This window comes from Heptranchias perlo, chromosome 13 (assembly GCF_035084215.1).
Source record: "Heptranchias perlo isolate sHepPer1 chromosome 13, sHepPer1.hap1, whole genome shotgun sequence".
Classification (NCBI taxonomy): Eukaryota; Metazoa; Chordata; class Chondrichthyes; order Hexanchiformes; family Hexanchidae; genus Heptranchias; species Heptranchias perlo.
In genome coordinates, this window is record NC_090337.1 from 51,364,263 (window position 1) to 51,388,963 (window position 24,701).

General features: G+C 40.2%; 1 protein-coding gene across 9 annotated transcripts in view; it reads right to left on the reverse strand.

The window, feature by feature from the left end:
* The window catches only part of LOC137331588 (beta-galactoside alpha-2,6-sialyltransferase 1-like), a 156,726-nt gene extending 133,194 nt beyond the window's left edge, over nucleotides 1–23,532 (reverse strand). For 5 of the 9 annotated variants that reach the window (XM_067995486.1, XM_067995482.1, XM_067995475.1 and 2 more), the window contains exon 1: nucleotides 23,374–23,487. The gene's annotated coding sequence lies outside the window, so the exon portion shown is untranslated. Of the gene's footprint in view, nucleotides 1–12,252; nucleotides 12,329–19,847; nucleotides 19,969–20,789; nucleotides 20,845–23,373; nucleotides 23,488–23,512 lie in introns of those variants that run through there. The other 4 variants (XM_067995476.1, XM_067995480.1, XM_067995477.1 and 1 more) reach the window with 4 other exon arrangements.
* Nucleotides 23,533–24,701: the final 1,169 nt, after the last annotated feature.

The window sequence follows — 24,701 nt, forward strand, 5'->3', positions numbered from 1 at the left end:
AGGCCTCCAAACAGTAGTGGTAATGAAGGGGATGGCATCAAACAGGAAATTAGAGATGCATGTAACAAGGGTACTACAGTAATCATGGGTGACTTTAATCTACATATAGACTGGCCAAACCAAATTAGCAATAATACTTTGGAGAATGAATTCCTGGAGTGTGTACGAGATGGTTTTTTAGACCAGTACGTTGAGGAACCAACCAGGGAACAGGCTATCCTAGATTTGGTATTGTACAATGAGAAGGGGTTAATTAATAATCTTGGTGTGCGGGATCCTTTAGGGAAGAGTGACCATAACATGATAGAATTCCTCATTAAGATGGAAAGTGAAGTACTCCAATCCGAAACTAGGGTCCTAAATCTAAACAAAGGAAACTACAAAAGTATGAGACGTGAGTTGGCTATGATAGATTGGGATGCTTCATTAAAAGGCATGGTGGTGGATAGGCAATGGCCAACGTTTAAGGAACGAATGCATGAATTGAAACAGTTATACATTCCTTTATGGCACAAAAATACAAAAGGAAAAGCGGCCCGATCATGGCTAACAAAAGAAATTAAGGATAGTATTAGATCCAAAGAGGAGTCATATAAAGGTGCCAGAAAAAGTAGCAAGCCTTAGGATTGGGAACAGTTTAGAATTCAGCAAAAAAGGACCAAGCGATTGATTAAGAGGGGGAAAATAGAGTATGAGAGTAAATTTGCAAGGAACATAAAAGTGGACTGTAAAAGCTTCTACATGTATGTAAAAAGAAAAAGATTAGTGAAGACAAATGTAGGTCCCTGACAGTCAGAAATAGGAGAATTTATAATGGGGAACGAGGAAATGGCAGAGCAATTAAACAAATACTTTGGTTCTGTCTTCATGGAAGAGGACACAAATAACTTCCCAGAAATGCTAGGGAACCAAGGGACTAGTGACAAGGAGGAATTAAAGGAAATCAGTATTAGTAAAAAAAGTGCTGGAGAAATGAATGGGACTGAAAGCCAATAAATCCCCAGGCCCTGATAATCTGCATCCCAGAGTACTAAAAGAGGTAGCCATGGAAACAGTGGTTGCATTAGTTGTCATCTTCCAAAATTCTATAGATTATGGAACAGTTCCTGCAGATTGGAGGGTAACAAATGTAACCCCACTATTTAAAAAAGGAGGGAGAGAGAAAACAGGGAACTTCTGACTGGTTAGCCTAACATCATTAGTAGGGAAATTGCTAGAGTCTATTTTAAAGGATGTGATAACAGGACACTTGGAAAATATCAAAGGGATTAGACAAAGTCAACATGGATTTATGAAAGGGAAATCATGTTGACAAACCTACTGGAGTTTTTTGAGTATGTAACTGGTAGAATAGAAAAGTGATAACCAGTGGATGTGGCGTATTTGGATTTTCAGAGGCCTTTGATAAAGTCCCACATAAGAGGTTAGTGTGCAAAATTAAAGCACGTGGAATTGGGGGTAATATACTAGCATGGATTGAAAATTGGTTAACAGACAGGAAACAGAGAGTAGGAATAAATGGGTCTTTTTCGGGATGGCAGGCGGTGACTAATGGGGTACCGCAGGGATCGGTACTTGGGCCCCAGCTATTCACAATATATATCAATGATTTGGATGAGGGAGCCAAATGGAATATTTCCAAGTTTGCTGATGACACAAAACTAGGTGAATTGTGAGGAGGATGCATCGAGGCTTCAGTGCAATTTAGACAAGTTGAGTGAGTGGGCAAATACATGGCAGATGCAGTATAACGTGGATAAATGTGAAGTTATCCACTTCGGAAGGAAAAACAGAAAGGCAGAGTATTATTTAAATATTATTAGCAGGCACATGGGAACAACGCCACCTGCACGTTCCTCTCCAAGTCACACACCATCCCAACTTGGAAATATGTCGCTGTTCCTTCATCGTCACTGGGTCAAAATCCTGGAACTCCCTCCCTCACAACACTGTTGGAGAACCTTCACCACACGGACTGCAGCGATTCAAGAAGGCGGCTCACCACCACCTTCTCAAGGGCAATTAGTGATGGGCAATAAATGCTGGCCATGCCAGCGACACCCCCGTCCCATGAACGAATAAAAAAAAATGGTGATAGATTGAGAAATGTTGACGTACAAAGGGACCTGGGTGTCTTTGTACACTAGTCACTGAAAGCAAACATGCAGGTGCAGCAAGCAGTTAGGAAGGCAAATGGTATGTTAGCCTTCATAGCAAAAGGATTTGAATACAGGAGCAAGGACGTCTTACTGCAGTTATACAGGGCCTTGGTGAGACCACACCTGGAGTATTGTATGCAGTTTTGGTCTCCTTACCTAAGAAACGATATTCTTGCCATTGAGGGAGTGCAGCAAAGGTTCACCAGACTGATTCCTGGGATGGCAGGACTGTCGTATGAGGAGAAATTGGGTCGACTTGGCCTGTATTCACTCAAGTTTAGAAGAATGAGAGGGGATCTCATTGAAATATATAAAATTCTGACAGGGCTAGACAGACTGGATGCAGGGAGGCTGTTTCCCCTGGCTGGGGGTTCTAGAATGAGGGAGCACAGTCTCAGAATACAGGGTAGGACATTTAGGACTGAGATGAGGAGAAATTTCTTCATTCAGAGGGTGGTGAACCTGTGGAATTCTCTACCACAGAAGGCTGCGGAGGCCAAGTCACTGAATATATTTAAGAAGGAGCTAGACAGATTTCTAGACACAAAAGGCATCAAGGGCTATGGGGAGAGAGTGGTAAAATGATTTTGAGCTGGAGGATCAACCATGATCACATCGAATGGCGGAGCAGGCTCTGAAGGCTGAATGGCCTACTCCTGCTCCTATTTTCTATGTTTCTATGATTCTATGAACTCCACCCCAGTGCTACCAATTCCCAAGACCATCTGCTGAGTGTTAGCAAACCTCAGGGTCATCCTCCAGTGTTGCTAATTACCACAACCTCCCTCCCCCAATACTGCTAAACACCAGATACTTAGCTCTATTGTGGTACACTTTACAAACCGCCTTGCTGTACATGCTCAGCTTTTAAAAAGGAAAAAGTATAAAAATTAAATGCATATATATATATATATATATATATATATATAAACACAGCTACAACCCCATTACTGGAAAGAGCTTATAATTACAATGTGATAAATTTACACAGATTTTCCATTACAAACGTGGGCGTAAGAATTTAGAATAGAAAATGTTGACAGGAAGTGACTTTTGAAATGGTCACTGTTGTTTTGCCAGCAAACACGGCAGCAAATTCGTGCACAGCAAATAAGATAAGCGACCAACAAATCTTTTTGCTGGTATTTGTTGAATGATGAATTTTAGCCAGGACACCAGAAGAACTTCCTGCTCTTCTTCAAATATTATCATGGGGTCTTTTACTTCAATCTGAAAAAGCAGACAGAGCCTCGGTTTAATTTTTGATCTGCAAGACAGGACCACCGACAAGATAGCCCTGCTCAATACTACACAGAATTGTCAGCCTAGATTATATGCTGAAGACCTGGAGAGGGCCTTCTGAGTCTTCTGAGTCAGAGGCAATAGTGCTGAGCCAGGCTGATGTAAAATAAAGGCCATTCATTTCTGAGTACAAGAATAATCAAAGCCATTGATACACAGTTTACACAAAAAAGTGAACAGATAAAAATTCCCGAATACCATGATGTCATGTTTCAGGATTTTTTCATACATTTTTCCATAGAAATGTTAATAAGTTTGAAGCATAGTGTATTTCTGCAATTTTTTAAAAAAGGCTCTGAGATGATAGTTAGTCAAGATGTTAATGATTCTAGTTTTAATGTTGACTCCCCATTGATTGTGGAAGTTAGCAGTTTGATAGTTTGTCTCAGTAATCAATTAATGTTTCACATCCATTTTGTTACAGATTTGCTGATCCCTAGTAGTCAGCAAAGAGTTTGACAGGCTTTCCCTTTCTGGCTGTGACGAGTGAGAGGTAAAACACTGAGACACAGACAGCCTGATAAGCTTTTGAAATAGAATGCTGCCAAGAACAGTCAGAAATTATTTTAATTATCAAGCCAGATAATCCACTGATGTGGGGAAGCATAGCATATTCATTATTTTATATTATTAAGCAAAAACAAGTTGTACTGATTGGAATAAGTGAATCCAATCATAACCGTTGCTCTGGGGATGATTTGAACCCTACCTGCCCGACGGAAACCGGGCGGTGGGCAGTTAAAAAAACCCAGGTTACTTACCTGCCCTGGAGGCACCAGGAGCCAACTGATCGCAATTTTAACCTACTCATCTGAGCAGGTGGTAAAGACACCCATCCAAAGCCAGTGGGGTCCTTTTTTCCATATACATATCAGGTCCTAATGACATCAACCAGACACAATTGCAATCTTAACTTGGCAGCCTGAGCAGGAAGCGGATGTGCATTTCCAGCCAGGCCAATAGAGTGGCAAAGAAGATCAGGGCAAGAAGAGGTCCAAAAAAGTAAGTTTTGCTTCTTTATAAATCTTTCTTTGTGGGCCCCGGAGGAGCAGGTGCACTCCTCTGGGCCCACAAAAAAAGGCTGGGCTCCCTGCCAGGGACTTTACAATCATGTGACCCTATCAGTACAGCCGCTGCAGCCGACCTCATCACTTACCTGGTCTCGACGGATGGCCTCCAGGACAAGTAATTTTACCACTGCTGCCTGTTGACTTCCTGCCCAGCCAGTGGGTTAAACGAAGCTCAGGAGTTAAAATAAACCCCGGTCTCATTTCTGGAGCAGCAGGTAAGTTGCTAACTCACACCACTGCCCACCCACTGAAAATTAGCCCTCAATTAAAATCGGGGCCTTGATATGGTGGGAATAAAGCAGTTTAGCAAATCCTATTTGGCCTCATCTCCAACTGTTTGCTTGATCCACCTTCAAAAGAGATTCCAAGCATACAAGAAAGAGGGACAAGAAATGACCAACTAGTCCATCCAACCTATCCCATCCAGACATTGTGCAGCCTATGTGCATCACCAACACCCACCCACCCCCCTCCCCTCTTCCACCCCCATTCATGCAATTTCCTGGGAGAGACAAAAAACTTCGGCCAATTTAAAATGCATTCTGGGAAATTCCTCTCTGATCCCCCACAAAGACAATCAAGCAAGCTCCACTGCTGGCTCGACATAACTCCAGAAATCTTCCACTTGCAGGAACTCATCTAGATCCCTTCTGAAGGTAAGTACCCAGTTCAGATCACAAAGGGTTACTATTGTTACACCCCTGGGTTACACTATTGTATTAGTAAATGTCAGGCAGTGTGAATCAACTCTCATAAAAGTAAGAGAAGCATATGTGAGTACCTCCTGTCCAACTTCCTCGGTCATTTTGAATAATGCCTTTTGTGTTAACATTTACCTGGCACACTGTAGACACAGGTATCACACACACTGCCACCAATGTAAAAAGAAAATCTGGACCCTTTTTGTGGCCCAGCCCTACTCCTGAAGACGATAACAAAAAAACTTCCTCGCCCTACTTCTAAGGCTCAAATCCCAGCAATATATATTTTTTAAACTCCTGGCTGCACTTGTTAGGGCCAGCTCTCTTGCTTGCACACACATATATGCACACACATCTAAGATGACTACAATGGTAAAAGAAAAGGCTCACTCATACAAATTGCAATTAACATTTTTTTGGTCATGAAAACAAATATTGTATTAATACTGATGTAGGATAGGTTGCAGCCTTAAATAGTTTGGAGATCATTAAATTTAACCTCTGGCCAAGTTTCTTGGGTGTTGAATTAGAGGAATGCTAATATTATCTTCGGATTGTACACGTGCTTCCTGTTACACTAGTTAATTACACTTGTTAATTTGCAAACCTGCACCTGGTGCCTATAATCTCCACCTGCTTGAATAGATTTTTCAATAATATACAAAATTCCTGACAATAAGTACCTGCTTTTGGCTCTTTTTGATCTGGAATTTCCCACATTCTGAAATTCTGGGCAGAAGTATGCAAGTTCATAGCAAATTTATTAAAAGATTCAAATCCTCCTGTCTCTTCGGTTCAGCTGATGTATGGAATTCAATACTGGCTGGGCATTTCCTTCATGGGGTGGAGAGCAATTATTGTATAATGAAAGGCATTAAAGCTATCAATCAATAGGACATGGTTGCAATTTCCATTATACACAAAATGACAGCTACATCAATCTCAAGCAATCAGACAGATTCTATCCGTGACTCTATTGGTAACTTTTGGTCGAGTTACACTGAACTTTATATGTGAACCCAAAAGTTGTAGTAAACCTGAGGAGTGAACATCTCTTGAACAAAGTCTTAAACCTTGTTTATATGGAAGTGAATAATCCAATGGCACTATATGAAGACGAGCAGGGGAGTTCACCTCGTGGCCTGGTCAACATTCCTCCCTCAACCAACACCACCAAAAACAGATAACTGGTCATTTATCTCATTTGCTGTTTGTGAGTCCTTGTTGGCTGCCATTTTTGCCTACATTACAACAATAGAACTTAATTGGTTGTGAAGCACTTGGGGAAATCCCGAGGATGTGAAAGGCGCTATGTGAATACAAGTTGTTTTCTTTTCTCTCTGACATTGCTCCACTGATGGACCATTACATTTTGGCAAGTAGTGTGGGGTACTTTTCACACTGCTTCAACTTCATACCAGCTGCAGTATAACTGCTAGTGGTGCAAGGCAAACTTGATTAAGTTCCATAGTGATCCACTGGACATCTGGGGTTTCAACTTCATTATTAAACTATACAATGTTGGAGACTGTCCAATTGGCCTTTTGGTAACAGTGAACAGAACTGTGTGCATGCATACATGTACACGTCTTGACTGACAACAGTACAATGTGCAACAAGTAGTATAAGTCTTGTAATGTTAGTTCTACAATACTCCAAGCGGGTCTGATCTAAGACCAATACCTGCTGAGCAACATTTTTGTTTGTTACTGAGACCCAAGACTCAGCATATTTGGCGACCCAGGTGCATTCATATTTTGTTATAAGTTTTTCCTAGGTCAGACTGCAAGTGGTTACATGCAAAACAGACTTTTTTTTGGTAACTACTTAGTGATGACAGCCACCATGAGGCCTATGAACCAAATGCATCCTGAAGGTTCATCTGATCAAGACTACCATGATACATATTTTAAAAGACTATCATTGGCTGCCATTCAGCCACAGTGATGGAGAACAAGAGAGAAGGAAACAGAGGCAAAAATAAGTAAAAGAGAAAAACAGAAAAAGTAATCAAAGAAAGGAGAGGAAAAGATTAAACAAAGAAAAAAGAAAGTCCCTTTTATTTTCCAAATTGGGTTAGTTTATTCCTAATTTCTTTTGATCCTTCTCAAAGAATTTTTGTTCACCAATCTTGGCCTGACTTTTCTAATTCTGTAATAAAACCTTTTCTTCTTTCAAACGTAAATAACTGTCTTTCTTTTCACTCAATTCTTCTTTCTCCAATTTTTCTGTGCCACTTCTTGCTTCTACTGCCCTGTTATTTCCTTAACTTAGACCAGATCTGTAGTCCTTGCAGAGCTTTCTCAGATACTCCATTTTGTTAATTTCTCTTAAAGCTACCTCGTCTGTTATCGTTTTTACTGCACCGTCATTTTAACCACATTTCACTTTACTGAATTTCTGTCCTTTCCTGACGTCGTGTACAATGTCCTCGCTAGCACTATTGCCTATGTTTGATTAGTCAGCGCTTCATCATCCTTATCTGGAATTAGTTTATCCCACTGTTCCATCCAACTCCTATTGTTTCCTGCCCCATTTCTTGCCATTTGCCTTACCATATCCCATTAGGTTGGACACCTCCTGAAGCACCCAGATGGTGCCCTCTGTTCTCAGAACTATGCCCCTAGCCTTCCTATTCCATCACTCCAAGATGCAACCATAGGACCCTGGAGGTCTCCCACTTACTTTGGATTTAAGCAAGTCTCAGATATATCTTCTTTACATATATTGTGCCCATTTTTATTACGACATTCCCAAATTGTTTTACAAAGTGTTTTCTCCCTTTGTTTAGTCCCTACACAGTTCTCTAGTAAATAGAGTGTGTTTCTCTCATAGGTCATAGTTCTGATAATATTACTTTGTAACCAGACACAAAGTGGTGCACCAGAGGAGCCAGGAGTGATTGGCAATACTTTGCATTCTTATCTATGGTGAAGCATTTGACTCCTGGTTGGGATCTTACCCAGATAGGCATGCCAACAATAAAATTTGGCAGCATGTGGGGCCCACAACTGAAGGCAGAAATCAATCTCATTACTTTTGGATCATACGTGGGAGTTCAAATAGAACCCACTGTGAGGTAGATTTTCAACATGCCGCCCGGGTAAAACTGGCTCAGTGAATCGGCCACCCGTGATATAAACCGCTGATTTTCATTTCCTCTGTCTGTGAGTTTTCGTGAGTCCACAAACACAAAATTTGTAAATGCATTTATAAGCTCATTAAAACTAACACACAGAGGAACATACTAGGGAGTATGTTCTCCACATCACAAGAACATACTAGGGAGAATACATCTCCACATCACAAGAACATACTAGGGAGAATACATCTCCACATCACAAGAACATACTAGGGAGAGTACATCTCCACATCACAAGAACATACTAGGGAGAATACATCTCCACATCACAAGAACATACTAGGGAGAATACATCTCCACATCACAGGAACATACTAGGGAGAATACATCTCCACATCACAAGAACATACTAGGGAGAATACATCTCCACATCACAAGAACATACTAGGGAGAATACATCTCCACATCACAAGAACATACTAGGGAGAATACATCTCCACATCACAGGAACATACTAGGGAGAGTACATCTCCACATCACAAGAACATACTAGGGAGAATACATCTCCACATCACAAGAACATACTAGGGAGAATACATCTCCACATCACAGGAACATACTAGGGAGAATACATCTCCACATCACAGGAACATACCAGGGAGAATACATCTCCACATCACAGGAACATACTAGGGAGAATACATCTCCACATCACAGGAACATACTAGGGAGAATACATCTCCACATCACAGGAACATACTAGGGAGAATACATCTCCACATCACAGGAACATACTAGGGAGAATACATCTCCACATCACAGGAACATACTAGGGAGAATACATCTCCACATCACAGGAACATACTCGGGAGAATACATCTCCACATCACAGGAACATACTAGGGAGAATACATCTCCACATCAGAGGAACATACTAGGGAGAGTACATCTCCACATCAGAGGAACATACTAGGGAGAGTACATCTCCACATCACAGGAACATACTAGGGAGAATACATCTCCACATCACAGGAACATACTAGGGAGAATACATCTCCACATCACAGGAACATACTCGGGAGAATACATCTCCACATCACAGGAACATACTAGGGAGAATACATCTCCACATCAGAGGAACATACTAGGGAGAGTACATCTCCACATCAGAGGAACATACTAGGGAGAGTACATCTCCACATCACAGGAACATACTAGGGAGAGTACATCTCCACATCAGAGGAACATACTAGGGAGAATACATCTCCACATCACAGGAACATACTAGGGAGAGTACATCTCCACATCACAAGAACATACTAGGGAGAGTACATCTCCACATCACAAGAACATACTAGGGAGAGTACATCTCCACATCACAGGAACATACTAGGGAGAATACATCTCCACATCACAGGAACATACTCGGGAGAATACATCTCCACATCACAGGAACATACTAGGGAGAATACATCTCCACATCAGAGGAACATACTAGGGAGAGTACATCTCCACATCAGAGGAACATACTAGGGAGAGTACATCTCCACATCACAGGAACATACTAGGGAGAGTACATCTCCACATCAGAGGAACATACTAGGGAGAATACATCTCCACATCACAGGAACATACTAGGGAGAGTACATCTCCACATCACAAGAACATACTAGGGAGAGTACATCTCCACATCACAAGAACATACTAGGGAGAGTACATCTCCACATCACAGGAACATACTAGGGAGAATACATCTCCACATCACAGGAACATACTAGGGAGAATACATCTCCACATCAGAGGAACATACTAGGGAGAATACATCTCCACATCAGAGGAACATACTAGGGAGAGTACATCTCCACATCACAAGAACATACTAGGGAGAATACATCTCCACATCACAGGAACATACTAGGGAGAGTACATCTCCACATCACAGGAACATACTAGGGAGAGTACATCTCCACATCACAGGAACATACTAGGGAGAGTACATCTCCACATCAGAGGAACATACTAGGGAGAGTACATCTCCACATCAGAGGAACATACTAGGGAGAATACATCTCCACATCAGAGGAACATACTAGGGAGAATACATCTCCACATCAGAGGAACATACTAGGGAGAGTACATCTCCACATCACAAGAACATACTAGGGAGAATACATCTCCACATCACAGGAACATACTAGGGAGAGTACATCTCCACATTACAGGAACATACTAGGGAGAGTACATCTCCACATCACAAGAACATACTAGGGAGAATACATCTCCACATCACAGGAACATACTAGGGAGAGTACATCTCCACATCACAGGAACATACTAGGGAGAATACATCTCCACATCACAGGAACATACTAGGGAGAATACATCTCCACATCACAGGAACATACTAGGGAGAATACATCTCCACATCACAGGAACATACTAGGGAGAATACATCTCCACATCACAGGAACATACTAGGGAGAATACATCTCCACATCACAGGAACATACTAGGGAGAATACATCTCCACATCACAGGAACATACTAGGGAGAGTACATCTCCACATCACAGGAACATACTAGGGAGAATACATCTCCACATCACAGGAACATACTAGGGAGAATACATCTCCACATCAGAGGAACATACTAGGGAGAATACATCTCCACATCACAGGAACATACCAGGGAGAATACATCTCCACATCAGAGGAACATACTAGGGAGAGTACATCTCCACATCACAGGAACATACCAGGGAGAATACATCTCCACATCACAGGAACATACTAGGGAGAGTACATCTCCACATCAGAGGAACATACTAGGGAGAGTACATCTCCACATCACAGGAACATACTAGGGAGAGTACATCTCCACATCACAGGAACATACTAGGGAGAATACATCTCCACATCACAAGAACATACTAGGGAGAATACATCTCCACATCACAGGAACATACTAGGGAGAATACATCTCCACATCACAGGAACATACTAGGGAGAATACATCTCCACATCACAGGAACATACTAGGGAGAATACATCTCCACATCACAGGAACATACTAGGGAGAATACATCTCCACATCACAGGAACATACTAGGGAGAATACATCTCCACATCACAAGAACATACCAGGGAGAATACATCTCCACATCACAGGAACATACTAGGGAGAATACATCTCCACATCACAGGAACATACTAGGGAGAGTACATCTCCACATCACAAGAACATACTAGGGAGAGTACATCTCCACATCACAGGAACATACTAGGGAGAATACATCTCCACATCACAAGAACATACTAGGGAGAATACATCTCCACATCACAGGAACATACTAGGGAGAGTACATCTCCACATCACAGGAACATACTAGGGAGAATACATCTCCACATCACAGGAACATACTAGGGAGAATACATCTCCACATCACAGGAACATACTAGGGAGAATACATCTCCACATCACAAGAACATACCAGGGAGAGACATTTTAGCCGGCACTTGAACAAATTGCCTAGCTATTTCCAAGATCATCTGTTTTTACGTTCCCAGCAAGCAAGTAACTGAAAATAAACACTGATTCCAGTAAATACTTAGTTATTTAAATTACCACACTAAACATGAATACTGATTATGCTATTTTCTGATTTTCGAATCAGCATAATAATTACTGACACAAAGAATAAAGCCTTTGTTATTTACACTGTTAGCAACTGAATACAACATCAGCATATTGTACATTTTTTCAACAAGTGTTATTGAGGTAGCTACAACACATAAAGTCTTTGTGTAAAAATAATCTTTACTTCAAAACTTATCCGGTTGCCCCTAACCCAACCAGATGGCAGTATCTTTGCATCTTTCTCTCCCAGGCATGCACACACCCTCACACACTTTGTACTAGCCAAGCACACAGATACTCACGGGTGGACAGTAGGATTGACTGGCACGCAGATGGAGCGAGAGATAGGCATGCAAGAAATGTCATACAGATCATGGCAGTTTAGACAATAAAGAATGAAACTACCGGCTGTGTAAGTCAGAAAACAACCACAGCATAGATAAAATCAGCACACGATTTAAAAAAAAATCTAAATGTTTTGCATCAGTAAAGTTAGAAAAAATAGGTTACACCCCTGAGACAATTTGATTATTGAAAGGAAAAATAAAATTGGTGGATAATTCTTCCACTAAAAACTTGGAAAACAAATTTTCTTTTAAAAAAAGTATGTTTTCCACCCTCCTCCCCAAGTACCTCCATAAATTTAGCAGTGTGCATTTGAACCAAACAACCAGAAAGTTCATAGAAACATAGAAAATAGGAGCAGGAGTAGGCCATTCGGCCCTTCGAACCTGCTCTACCATTTAATATGATCATGGCTGATCCTCTATCTCAATACCATATTCCCGCTCTCTCCCCATACCCCTTGATGCCTTTTGTGTCTAGAAATCTATCTAGCTCCTTCTTAAATATATTCAGTGATTTGGCCTTCACAGCCTTCTGTGGTAGAGTATTCCACAGGTTCACCACCCTCTGAGTGAAGAAATTTCTCCTCATCTCAGTCCTAATTGTTCTACCCCGTATCCTGAGACTGTGACCCCTCGTTTTGGACCCCCCCAGCCAGGGAAAACATCCTCCCTGCATCCAGTCTTTCTAGCCCTGTCAGAATTTTATATGCTTTAATGAGATCCCCTCTCATTCTTCTAAACTCGAGTGAATACAGGCCGAGTCAACCCAATCTCTCCTCATACGACAGTCCTGCCATCCCAGGAATCAGTCTGGTGAACCTTCGCTGCACTCCCTCTATGGCAAGTATATCCTTTCTTAGGTAAGGAGACCAAAACTGCACACAATACTCCAGGTGTGGTCTCACCAAGGCCCTGTATAACCGCAGTAAGACATCTTTGCTCCTGTATTCAAATCGTCTTGCAATGAAGGCCAACATACCATTTGCCTTCCTAACTACTTGCTGCACCTGCACGTTTGCTTTCAGTGACTGGTGTAGAAGGACACCCAGGTCCCTTTGAACATCAACATTTCCAAATCTATCACCATTTAAATAACATTCTGCCTTTCTGTTTTTCCTTCCGAAGTGGATAACTTCACATTTATCCACATTATACTGCATCTGCCATGTATTTGCCCTCTCACTCAACTTGTCTAAATCACCTTGAAGCCACTTTGCATCCTCCTCACAACTCACGATCCCACCTAGTTTTGTGTCATCAGCAAACTTGGAAATATTACATTTGGTTCCCTCATCCAAATCATTGATATATATTGTGAATAGCGGTACCCACTAGTCACTGTCTGCCACTCTGAAAAAGACCCATTTATTCCTACTCTCTGTTTCCTGTCTGTTAACCAATTTTCAATCCATGCCAGTATATTACCACCAATCCCATGTGCTTTAATTTTGCACACTAACCTCTTCTGTGGGACTTTACAAAGGCCTTCTGAAAATCCAAATAAACCCCATCCACTGGTTCTCCCTTATCTATTCTACCAGTTACATCCTCAAAAAACTCCAGTAGGTTTGTCAAACATGATTTCCCTTTCATAAATCCATGTTGACTTTGTCTAATTCCGTTGATATTTTCTAAGTGTCCTGTTATCACATCCTTTATAATAGAATCTAGCATTTTCCCTACTACTGATGTTAGGCTAAATGGTCTGCTGTTCCCTGTTTTCCCTCTCCCTCCTTTTTTAAATAGTGGGGTTACATTTGCCACCCTCCAATCTGTAGGAACTGTTCCATAATCTATAATCCCTATTCAAGAAGGGAGTGGGACAGAAAGCAGGTAACTCTAGACCAGTTAGCCTAACATCTGTCATTGGGAAAATGCTAGAATCCATTATTAAGGAAGTAGTAGCAGGATATTTGGAGACTCATAATACAATCAAAGAGAGTCAACATGGTTTTATGAAGGGGAAATCTTGTCTGATAAATTTATTAGAGTTCTTTGAGGAAGTAATAGGCAGGGTGGATAAAGGGGAACCAATGGATGCAGTATATTTGGATTTCGAAAAAGCATTCAATAAGGTGCCACATAAAAGATTACTGCACAAGATAAGAGCACATGGTGTTGGGGGTAATATACTGGCACGGATAGAGGATTGGCTAACTAACAGAAAACAAAAAGTCGGGATAAAAGGGTCATTTTCAAAATGGCAATCTGTAACTAGTGGGGTGCCGCAGGGCTCAGTGCTGGGGCCTCAACTATTTACAATATATATCAATGACTTGGATGAAGGAACAGAGTGTCTTGTAGCCAAATTTTCTGATGATACAAAGATAGGTGGAAAAGCAAGTTGCGATGAGGACACAACCTGTCAATATCCCTTTGCAGACACTTTAAGCATATGGGCAAAAATTTGGCAGATGGAATATAATGTGGGAAAATGTGAAGTCATCCACTTTGGGAGGAAAAATAAAAAAGCAAAATATTATTTGAATGGAGAAATACTACAAAATGCTGCGGTACAGAGGGATCTGGGTGTCCTCGTACATGAAACACAAAAAGTCAACATACAGGTGTAGCAGGTAATCCGGAAGGCAAATGGAATATTGGCCTTTATTTCTAGGGGGATGGAATATAAAAGCAGGGAAGTCATGCTACAACTGTACAGGGTGCTGGTGAGACCACACCTGGAGTACTGCATACAGTTCTGGTGCCCTTATTTAAGGAAGGACATACTTGCATTGGAGGCAGTTCAGAGGAGGTTCACTAGGTTGATTCCGGGTATGGAAGGGTTGTCTTATGAGGAGAGATTGAACAGGTTGGGTCTATACTCATTGGAGTTTAGAAGAATGAGAGGAGATCTTATTGAAACATACAAGATTCTGAGGGGACTCGCTAGGGTAGATGCTGAGAGGTTGTTACCCCTTATGGGAGAATCTAAAACTAGGGGGCATAGTCTCAGAAAAAGGGGTCACCTGTTTAAGACAGAAATGAGGAGGAATTTCTTCTCCCAGAGGGTCGTGAATCTTTGATATTCTTTACCCCAAAAAGTTGTGGAGGCTGAGTCATTGAATACATTCAAGGCTGAGTTAGACAAAGTTTTGATCAGCAAGGGAATCAAAGGATATGGGGAAAAGGCGGGAAAGTGGAGTTGAGGTAAAAATCAGATCAGCCAAGATCTCATTGAATGGCGGAGCAGGCTCGAGGGGCCTAATGGCCTACTCCTGCTCCTATCTCTTATGGTCTTACCACCAAAGTCCTCTCTTCTGTGTAAAATAGTCTACCTTTGACACTGGAACTGTGGCTATGAAGGTGACCACCATACTCAACTTTTATGGTGCAGGAAAGCAGCCACGGGCATGCATTTGTTGGGTGACTAACTTAACAGGAGAGCTAGGGAATTCATCACCTTTGGTATCACAGCAAGGCAGCAGCGAGATAGGGCCATTCAGTTTCATGAGGTTGCTGGCTTTCCCAATGGCCAGGGTGCAATTGTTAGAACCTACTTGCTTTGCGTGCTTGCACAGAACACCCCATCAACTAGAAGAATGAGAGGTGATCGCATCGAAACATATAAAATTCTAACAGGACTAGACAGACTAGATGCAGGGAGGATGTTCCCGATGGCTGGGGAGTCCAGAACCAGGGGTCACAGTCTCAGGATACGGAGTATGCCATTTAGAACTGAGATGAGGAGAAATTTCTTCACTCAGAGGGTGGTGAACCTGTGGAATTCTCTACCGCAGAAGGCAGTGGAGGCCATGTCATTAGATGTATTCAAGGAGATAGATATATTTCTTAATGCTAAAGGGATCAAGGGATATGGGGAAAAAACGGGAACAGGGTACTGAGTTAGACGATCAGCCATGATCATTTTGAATGGCGGAGCAGGCTCGAAGGGCCGAATGGCCTACTCTTGCTCCTATTTTCTATGTTTCTATGAATTTTAGAAGATGACAACTAATGCATCCATTATTTCCACGGCTACCTCTTTTAGTACTCTGGGATGCAGATCATCAGGCCCTGGGGATTTATCGGCTTCCAGCATTATTTTTTTACGAATACTAGTTTCCTTTAATTCCTCCTTCTCACTAGTCCCATGGCTCCCTAGCATTTCTGGGAAGTTCTTTCTGTCCTCTTCTGTACAGACAGAACCAAAGTATTTGTTTAATTGGTTTGCCATTTCCTTGTTCCCCATTATAAATTCTCCCGTCTTCACTAATCTTTTTCTTTTTACATACTTGTAGAAGCTTTTACAGTCCACTTTTATGTTCCTTACAAGTTTACTCTCATACTCTATTTTCCCCCTCTTAATCAATCTCTTGGTCCTTTTTTGCTGAATTCTAAACAGTTCCCAATCCTAAGGCTTGCTACTTTTTCTGGCAGCTTTATATGACTCCTCTTTGGATCTAATACTATCCTTAATTTCTTTTGTTAGCCATGGTTGGGCCGTTTTTCCTTTTGTGTTTTTGCGCCAGAAAGGAATGTCTAATTGTTGTAATTCATGGATTCGTTCCTTAAATGTTAGCCATTGCCTATCCACCGCCATGCCTTTTAATGAAGCTTCCCAATCTATCATAGCCAACTCACTCCTCATAACTTTGTAGTTTCCTTTGTTTAGATTTAGGACCCTAGTTTCAGATTGGAGTACTTCACTTCCCATCTTAATGAAGAATTCTATCATGTTATGATCGCTCTTCCCTAAAGGACCCCGCACAACAAGATTATTAATTAACCCCTTCTCATTGCAATTCCCATGTGACAAATAAGGAATTTCTGTCTTCATTAATGTATATTTTTATTGGCTAGGATCAAAATGGAGACTGTCTTCCTTCACTAAGTTACAAAATGGAGATTTCAATCTGCAGGAAAACAGATGACTAGTAAAATAAATTCCCATTGATGGCTCTGGAACTAGATTCAAAAGTATTATTGTGTGCAGCTTTGCAGATGAGGATGCAGACTACTTGGTTTTCCAAATGATTAGTAGATGATTGCTAAACCATTAATAATTAGTAAATCCACTGTAAAAAGAAAGAACTGCATTTAGAAAGTACCAATTAAGTACTTTTGAAGTGTAGTCACTGTTGTAATGTAGGATACGAAAATCTATTGTAAAGTGCGCTTTAAGATTGGCATCAATGTCTTGGGGTAAAACACCATTGTTGTTTTGATGACTAATTCCTTCAAAGCTGACCATTCTCAACAGTTATACTTTTATATAAAAGAAAGTTCACTTCAATAATCCAGGGACCCTATTATGGTCTCTGGTTCTTTATTCACCTTACCACCTGTAGGAGCCAATAGGGGCTCTGTGATATCTCATCTTTTCTAAGTTACCACTGAGGTGGGGGGGGGGGTGTTAATTTTCATCTTCACCACTTACACAGTAAACTGGCAAGGAGGATCAACTGCCAGTTTTAGAAACCAACCAATTTTTATTTCCATTGATTTCAACTGATTTGCCACCCAAGCGATGAAGACAAAAGTTATCCCTTGGGTTTCCAAGGGCTTGTTGAGAACATATTGTAAGGAACACTTTTCTAACAGTATAATAACTCCTTTTAGATTGATTCTAGTTCTATTGTATAAGTATTCTATGGTTGACATATTGCCATGTCTTTTTGTTTTGACATATTATTTTATCTGTAAATAAATCTGAAACAGGTAGTTTAACTTTTATACAGTAGTCTAGCTCAGTGTTACTTTTCTGCTTTCTGTGGTGACAGGAGAACACGCTGAACATCCTATACTTTCTCCAGTAAATGCTTGACTGCAATTCAGAATTAAGTATTAAACTTGGGCTTGCTAATTCATATTGGGCAGAGAACAAGGATGCATATTTTGATTCCTAATGCACTCTTGTCTACTTACAAAATCTGTGATCTGGACAGAGACCCGAGATAACTCGCATGAGAAACTGGGCCTATGTATCTGGTGCCAGGGTATGGGCGGTGTAAATGCCAGGAGCCAGCTCACAGACGCCAGTCTCCTGGAATCCAAAACTGAAAACACCAATGTAAAATCAGTTTATATGTCAGAAAATAAAGATTCTTATCTCGCCCCACCCCCTCAATGTTTGCAGTTAGCCATTCATTCTGCAATGAAAAAATAACATGCTTGCATGAGGCACTGAGATTAAAACACTGGCTGAGCTCACAGTGATTTTTTAATATCTTTTCCTTCCCCCTCCCATCTCTTTGACCACTTCGGTGGATGAGGATGTAAATTAGAAGCTCATTTGGGTGAAGCAGAGGATGTTGTGATCTGACATCTGGTTTAGAAGTAGAGAAGATAAGTTCTCCTCACAACGTTCTCCCCACAGTTTTAATATCTTTCAAATGATGTTCGAAAAGCTCGAAGTGCCAGCTTCGATTTCCGCGCTACATTTATGACGTTTTTTGACAGTACTCCAACCATGGAAGCTACTTTTAGTTGCATTTCGAGTCACCTCTCCTGAAGGTCCTAATTCATCCAGGGGGATGATTCCAGAGGCAACACTAACCCTCTTATCCTCCACACTACCTACACTTTTTGGCAAGTGTCATAGGATAGTGATCAGGAACGCAAACTGATTTTTTCCCCTTCTCTTGCTCAGGAGCGCTGAGGCCAATTATAGAAGATGTATCACTGCCCAGTGAGGAGATCAGCTCAGTGTTAAAATGATAATGCTGTCAGTTTATGGATATCTAAAAAGGTGCTTTACCAAAACTAAAAATCCCTTGCTATAATATAAAGGCGGTGAATTTCATGTCTCTGAAAGCATTCAAAAGTGGCTGGAGATGCTCCTACTGACCCTCCACTGGAGACCAAAGGCACAGTAAAAAGGGGAGAGCAATGTTCAGAGGTTAGTGGTCTTCATTTGAGCATTACTGTCCCAGTGCGCCTAGTATCAACAATAAAGTACCTTTATGCTGTCGTACAGTTACAGGAAAGTCATGTATATTTTCAGTCCTTTTGTGGACTGACCTAATTTAAATGGCATCACAACTTTACAATCAGTTAAACTCAATCAGACAAACTAAGCAAAAAAAGTGTCAGCATTTGATTAATTTCTTTTGAAATCGATGCTGTCTTCATGAGATAGAGTCTGACAATCTTTTCTTTAAGGTGGGAGAAGAGGTATTTGTCAATTATGTAATGATGGTTGCACATGATGATGTATTGGTATCCTTTACATCATTATCTTATTTATTCATCAAAAAATATAAAAGGATTTGCTGAGCACTTCTCTCAGGAGGACGGCACGTGGTACTGTAGACGTGTAATCTCTCACAGTTCAGTTTACCGATGAATCAGACATCTGGTTTTTAAGGGAAATTCTGTTACTATTGAAAATGCAAATAAGTAGTCCCATATAAGGCAACTAAACACATAAGCTGGAGGCTGTGTACTACATTTAGCAACAACCTTTCCATTTTGAGTTATACTTTGATCCATTTTTAAATGTTATGTAGACAAAGAGTATTATTTATATTGGAAGGCAGTGTTCCACCTGTAATTTAGAACAATTCACCAATTACTGTACGGTTCTCATACTCTACCCACAAGCTCACCAGGCTCCACAAGTTTTCCACTTCTATTGGTTCTTGATCTTGTCCAATTCAGCATTTTATTTCCGTAATTTTGCTTGTTCCTCTATCCTTTTTAATTGTTCTCTCACTTCCTCATGGTCCTTGGCAGGCTTGAAAGAGACTAAAAATGACTTTAAAAACTACACTGAACCATTTACTAGTTTCATTGCAGTACACTAGTCAGTTTCTTAGTAAATTAAGTATTTTTTGATGTGAAAAAACTTTTAAAACGTGCCTACTAATGGCCGTGGGCAATTTGAAGAGCCTTCCCGAACCAGTGGAATCTCGCAATTTTGACCTGTGTGGCCAGTTTTGTGGGCGGGGCCTGATTCAGGCAAACTGAATCTTGAACCAGCGGAAAAGATCGCGGAAACACAAACCTAAGTGATTTTGGGCGTAATTCACTTACCATTTAAAATTCCCCAATCTTTTGTGCTGGTTTGGTCGATTCTGCCCGGATTGCGCTGATATAACAAACAGTAACAAGCAGAAATTTGACCCCTGAATATTTAATGAGCTGACAGCTTTATTTAATTGCATCATTAAGAATGTAGAAGATCACCATCATTGGGACATAAGGGCCATCTTATTTCCTGCCAAAAATGAATTTTTCCAATCCTCAGCTGGACAATTCCCCCAAATGTTTTAGATTGATACTGAATCAGAACACAGCTGCTACTCTATTTGATTTGAACTATATGACACATTTCTTGAAGATTTTTTTGAGTTATAATAAATTTGTTGAGAGTCCATAATTTGAACCAAATTCCTGGATATTACATGTATAATTTCTGGTCTGCTACATTAGTTTGGCTGATCACAGGAATGAGACTGAAACTGATTTGTTTAATTATTAATAAATATCATGCTTATTTATAGCTTGCAAAACTGAATTTATAATAAGAAATTGAATATGTAAGTTACCGTTATAATGCCATTGGTTAACGATGTTAAAGGGGAGGGATTCAAATGCATCAGCCTGAAAAATATTAAAGGATTCAGCATTTAATGAACTGAAGGCTCTATTAAAATGTACCCTTGAGACTTTATTGGATCATTACACAATTTTATATAGGCTGGTTTTTACAATTAACTTAAATCCAAGGTCAATTGGAATTGTTCGTTCCAACTTTTAAACATCAAAATCAAAATACTCTTAAGTAACAACACATCAACACCAATAAGCTCATATCAGTCAAAATTAATCGTGTGTGTTAGAAAACCAAGTGCAGAAAATGGGTAAAGTGGAATTTGGTAAGAACTCAAACTTTCCCTCCATAATCTTCGACCCCTTCGCAATAACATTTGACTGTGCTACATAACCTTTACCCTTGCATAGGTAACTTTTAGCCAATTTAAATTAATCAATCCATAAGTCTTAAATATGAACATAAAAATAAAAAATGTATAGAACATGTCGAACTAAAGCAACACGAGTAATTTAAAACCAAGCATAACAGATGTAATAGATGAGAGAGAGAGAGAGAGAGACAAGAGAGGACAGAGAGGGAGCACAGAAACAAGACAGAACAAGAGAAGATTACTAATTTATACTTAATTATTTATTGGTTGCTATGCCACGCACCGACCCAGAGTGAGAATGCAGCCTGGCCAGCTGCATTTATCTTTCATTTCAGGAAATTGGGCATTTTTGTAAATTTTTTTCCTCATTTTATTGCATTGCAAACCCTTCCCCCTCCCAAAAGTCAGAAACCTGCTCTGCTTTATTGTAGGAACATGGGAAGGGTTGGAAAACTTCTTTATTTTTTAAAAAGAAAATAAAAACTGTCCAAATGAAACAATCTCTTTTAAAATTTGATTTTTTTTTAAATGCTTGAGGAATCAAACCAAATGTGTCTCTGGTACATTAAACTTCAAATTGGAGATCAGGATAAACACAACATTAGAGATTGGGGCTGCAGCACCCAATAGGACTCAAAGATGCTGCGGACACGAGACAAACAGATCCCTCCAAGACCAGCAAGAAGATTGTCAAGGGCAGCAAAAAAAAGTGTTGTTCATGAGATTGCAAAGGCTGGAAGGAAAGAAAAATAAAAATCACTGAGGTCAGGGAGAAAGGAGCAAAATAACGCTGCAAAGATTAAGGAGCAAGAGGTAGAATGGGAAAACTTACTTTTAAAGTGACTCCTTTTGTCAATTAGGAGGCGTTTTGTACTGGTGAAGAAGTTTTGCCAAACATTGAAAATTACTAATTCCCTTTCTCTTTTCCTATGCTTGAGAAGCACAGATTTCTTCACGAGACAGACTTTGTCTCAAAATATGTTTACATAGTAGAACATCTTTAAAAGGATCCGGTTTACAATTTCCTCAGTTGGACGGAATTGGCAAGTCATGGGGTTAACTTCCTTTAAGAGCATGTTGCTTAATATGTGTCTGTAAAATTCATGCATTTGCTGTCTTAACAGTCATTTAGAATAAAAGTCCAAAATAACCTGCAGTTAAAAAAGCAGTGCACTATCCTCATGATTTTAAACTTTTTTTTTAAAAAAAGCTTTTGAAAGTCATACATGAATATAAGCACAAGATAATAGTCTAATAAAAAATACAATCTTAGTACACACAAAGAAAATGACATCTGCCTATTCCACCAATTTTCAAACTTGCAACACAAATGCTTGTCCTTCACTGCCATGCACAGATTTAAGGAATCTTACAACACCAGGTTATAGTCCAACAGTTGGACTATAACCTGGTGTTGTAAGATTCCTTACATTTGTCCACCCCAGTCCATCACTGGCATCTCCACATCATACACAGATTTCAAAGTATTTAAAAAAACAGAAATAAAAACACCAAGAATGCTTTCTTCCCCCATCAATAAACGGTTCCCTGAAGCTTATTATCGCTTCTGGAAATAAACCCACAAAGCATCTTCTAGATGCTTGGAATTTTTTAACCGGTACAGGATGTAGTGTATCAGATATAAGATCAGATTTCAAATTACTTTTCATTTGGGTTTCACAATCATTTTTGGAAGAGGGAGCTGATAAATACTGTGGGACTTGATCATTTTGGCCCCTAGGTTATAAATTCAAGGGAACAGTGAAAGATCTGGGTGTAATACAAGCATCTATATGGTACAGAGTGGGCTTTGGATTAAGAAACAAGAGACCATATTCACATCTGCAATTCATTCAATTATCTGATACGTGTACTTTGTGATATATAGGTCAGACTTTAATTTTCTTATTTGATAATTAGCTCCTTTATACAGGAGTAACTTTAACAGAATGAGCAAGAAAAGACACAATCCAAATATTCAAAATGCAGAAACATTACATTAAGCAGATAACCAAATCTAAATTGACGGAAGGCCGTATGTACAAAATTGGTATTTCACCCGAGAGACTTGAAATTAGAAATTCAACTCTCCCTTGCAACATAGCAACCTTGCTGTAATATACTTGTTGGGAGACAAATATATTTGTCATAGCATGGTGCTCTTTTTAGTGAATTACTAAAGCCTTAAGAGTCATTTCAGCAGTACCTTCTAGAAGTGAATGCTCCAGCAGTTCTCACACACTCTCAGGTCGTTTACGTGCAAATAAAGTTAACACAGCCTTTAACTTGCATTTCTAAGTAGAGGATTTCTTAATTTACATCAGAGAATAAAGTTACTCCCTTACTTGGTACTTCATTGTCCAATCCCCCCTGTTAGCCAGCACTGTACAATTGAACTGGCAGCTCACCTCCCCCCATCACAAACAAAACGAAGGTTCACTGCTTTTAATTGCACCATAATATTTTGAAATTATTCATTAAACCTAGTAGGAAAAAGTTCGTTCATCTTCAACTCAGAGCCAGTCAGGTTCAGAAAAAAGGTTGACCAACAAAACAAGGTTTAGCTCAGCAACTGGAATAGTGTGGCAAGTTTTGTTATTTTCTATACAAGGTTTACAGAAATTAAAGCAAAGTGAGGGGCAACTTACAGTAACTGTTATTCTGACTGATTGTAAAATTATACAGTTTGATGATTTGTATTTGGCTTCATCTCCCTAAACTGTTAAATGGTCCACCTCGCAGAAGATTGGAGAAATACACGTAATCAGACACGCAAGGTTATGACACCAGTTCATATACAATCATAGAATCTTGCAGCACAGAAGGAGGCCATTTGGCCTATCGTGCCTGTTCCAGTTCTTTGAAAGAGCTGTCCAATTTAGTCCCACTCCCCAGCTTTTTCCCCATAACCCTGCAAATGAATCCTCTTCAAGTACAAGTCCAATTGCCTTTTGAAAGTTCCCATGGAAGTGCTTCCATTACCCGTTCAGGTAGTGCATTCCAGATCTTAACAATCCTCGGTGTGAAAAAATTTCTCCTCAATTCCCCTCTAGTTCTTTTGCCAATTATTTTAAATCTATGACCTCTGGTTACCGACCCACTTGCCAGTGGAAACCGTTTCTCCCTATTTGTCATATCAAAACCCCTCATTATTTTGAATACCTCTATTAGGCCTCCCCTTAACTTTCTCTGTTCTAAGGAGAACAATCCCAGCTTCTCCAATCTCTCCACATAACTGAAGTCCCTCATACCTGGTATCATCCTGGTAAACCTCCTCTGTACCCTCTCCAAGACCTTGACATCCTTCCTAAAGTGTGATGCCAAGAATTGTACACAATACTCCAGCTGAGGCCAGTGATTTGTAAAGGCTTAGCATGACTTCCTTGTTTTTGTATTCAATGCTCCTATTTACAAAGCCAAGTATCCCACACACTTTCTTAACCACCTTATCAACTTGCCCTGCCACCTTCAAAGATTTGTGAACATGCATCCCCAGGTCTCTCTGCTCTTGCACCCCACTTAAAAAAGTACCAT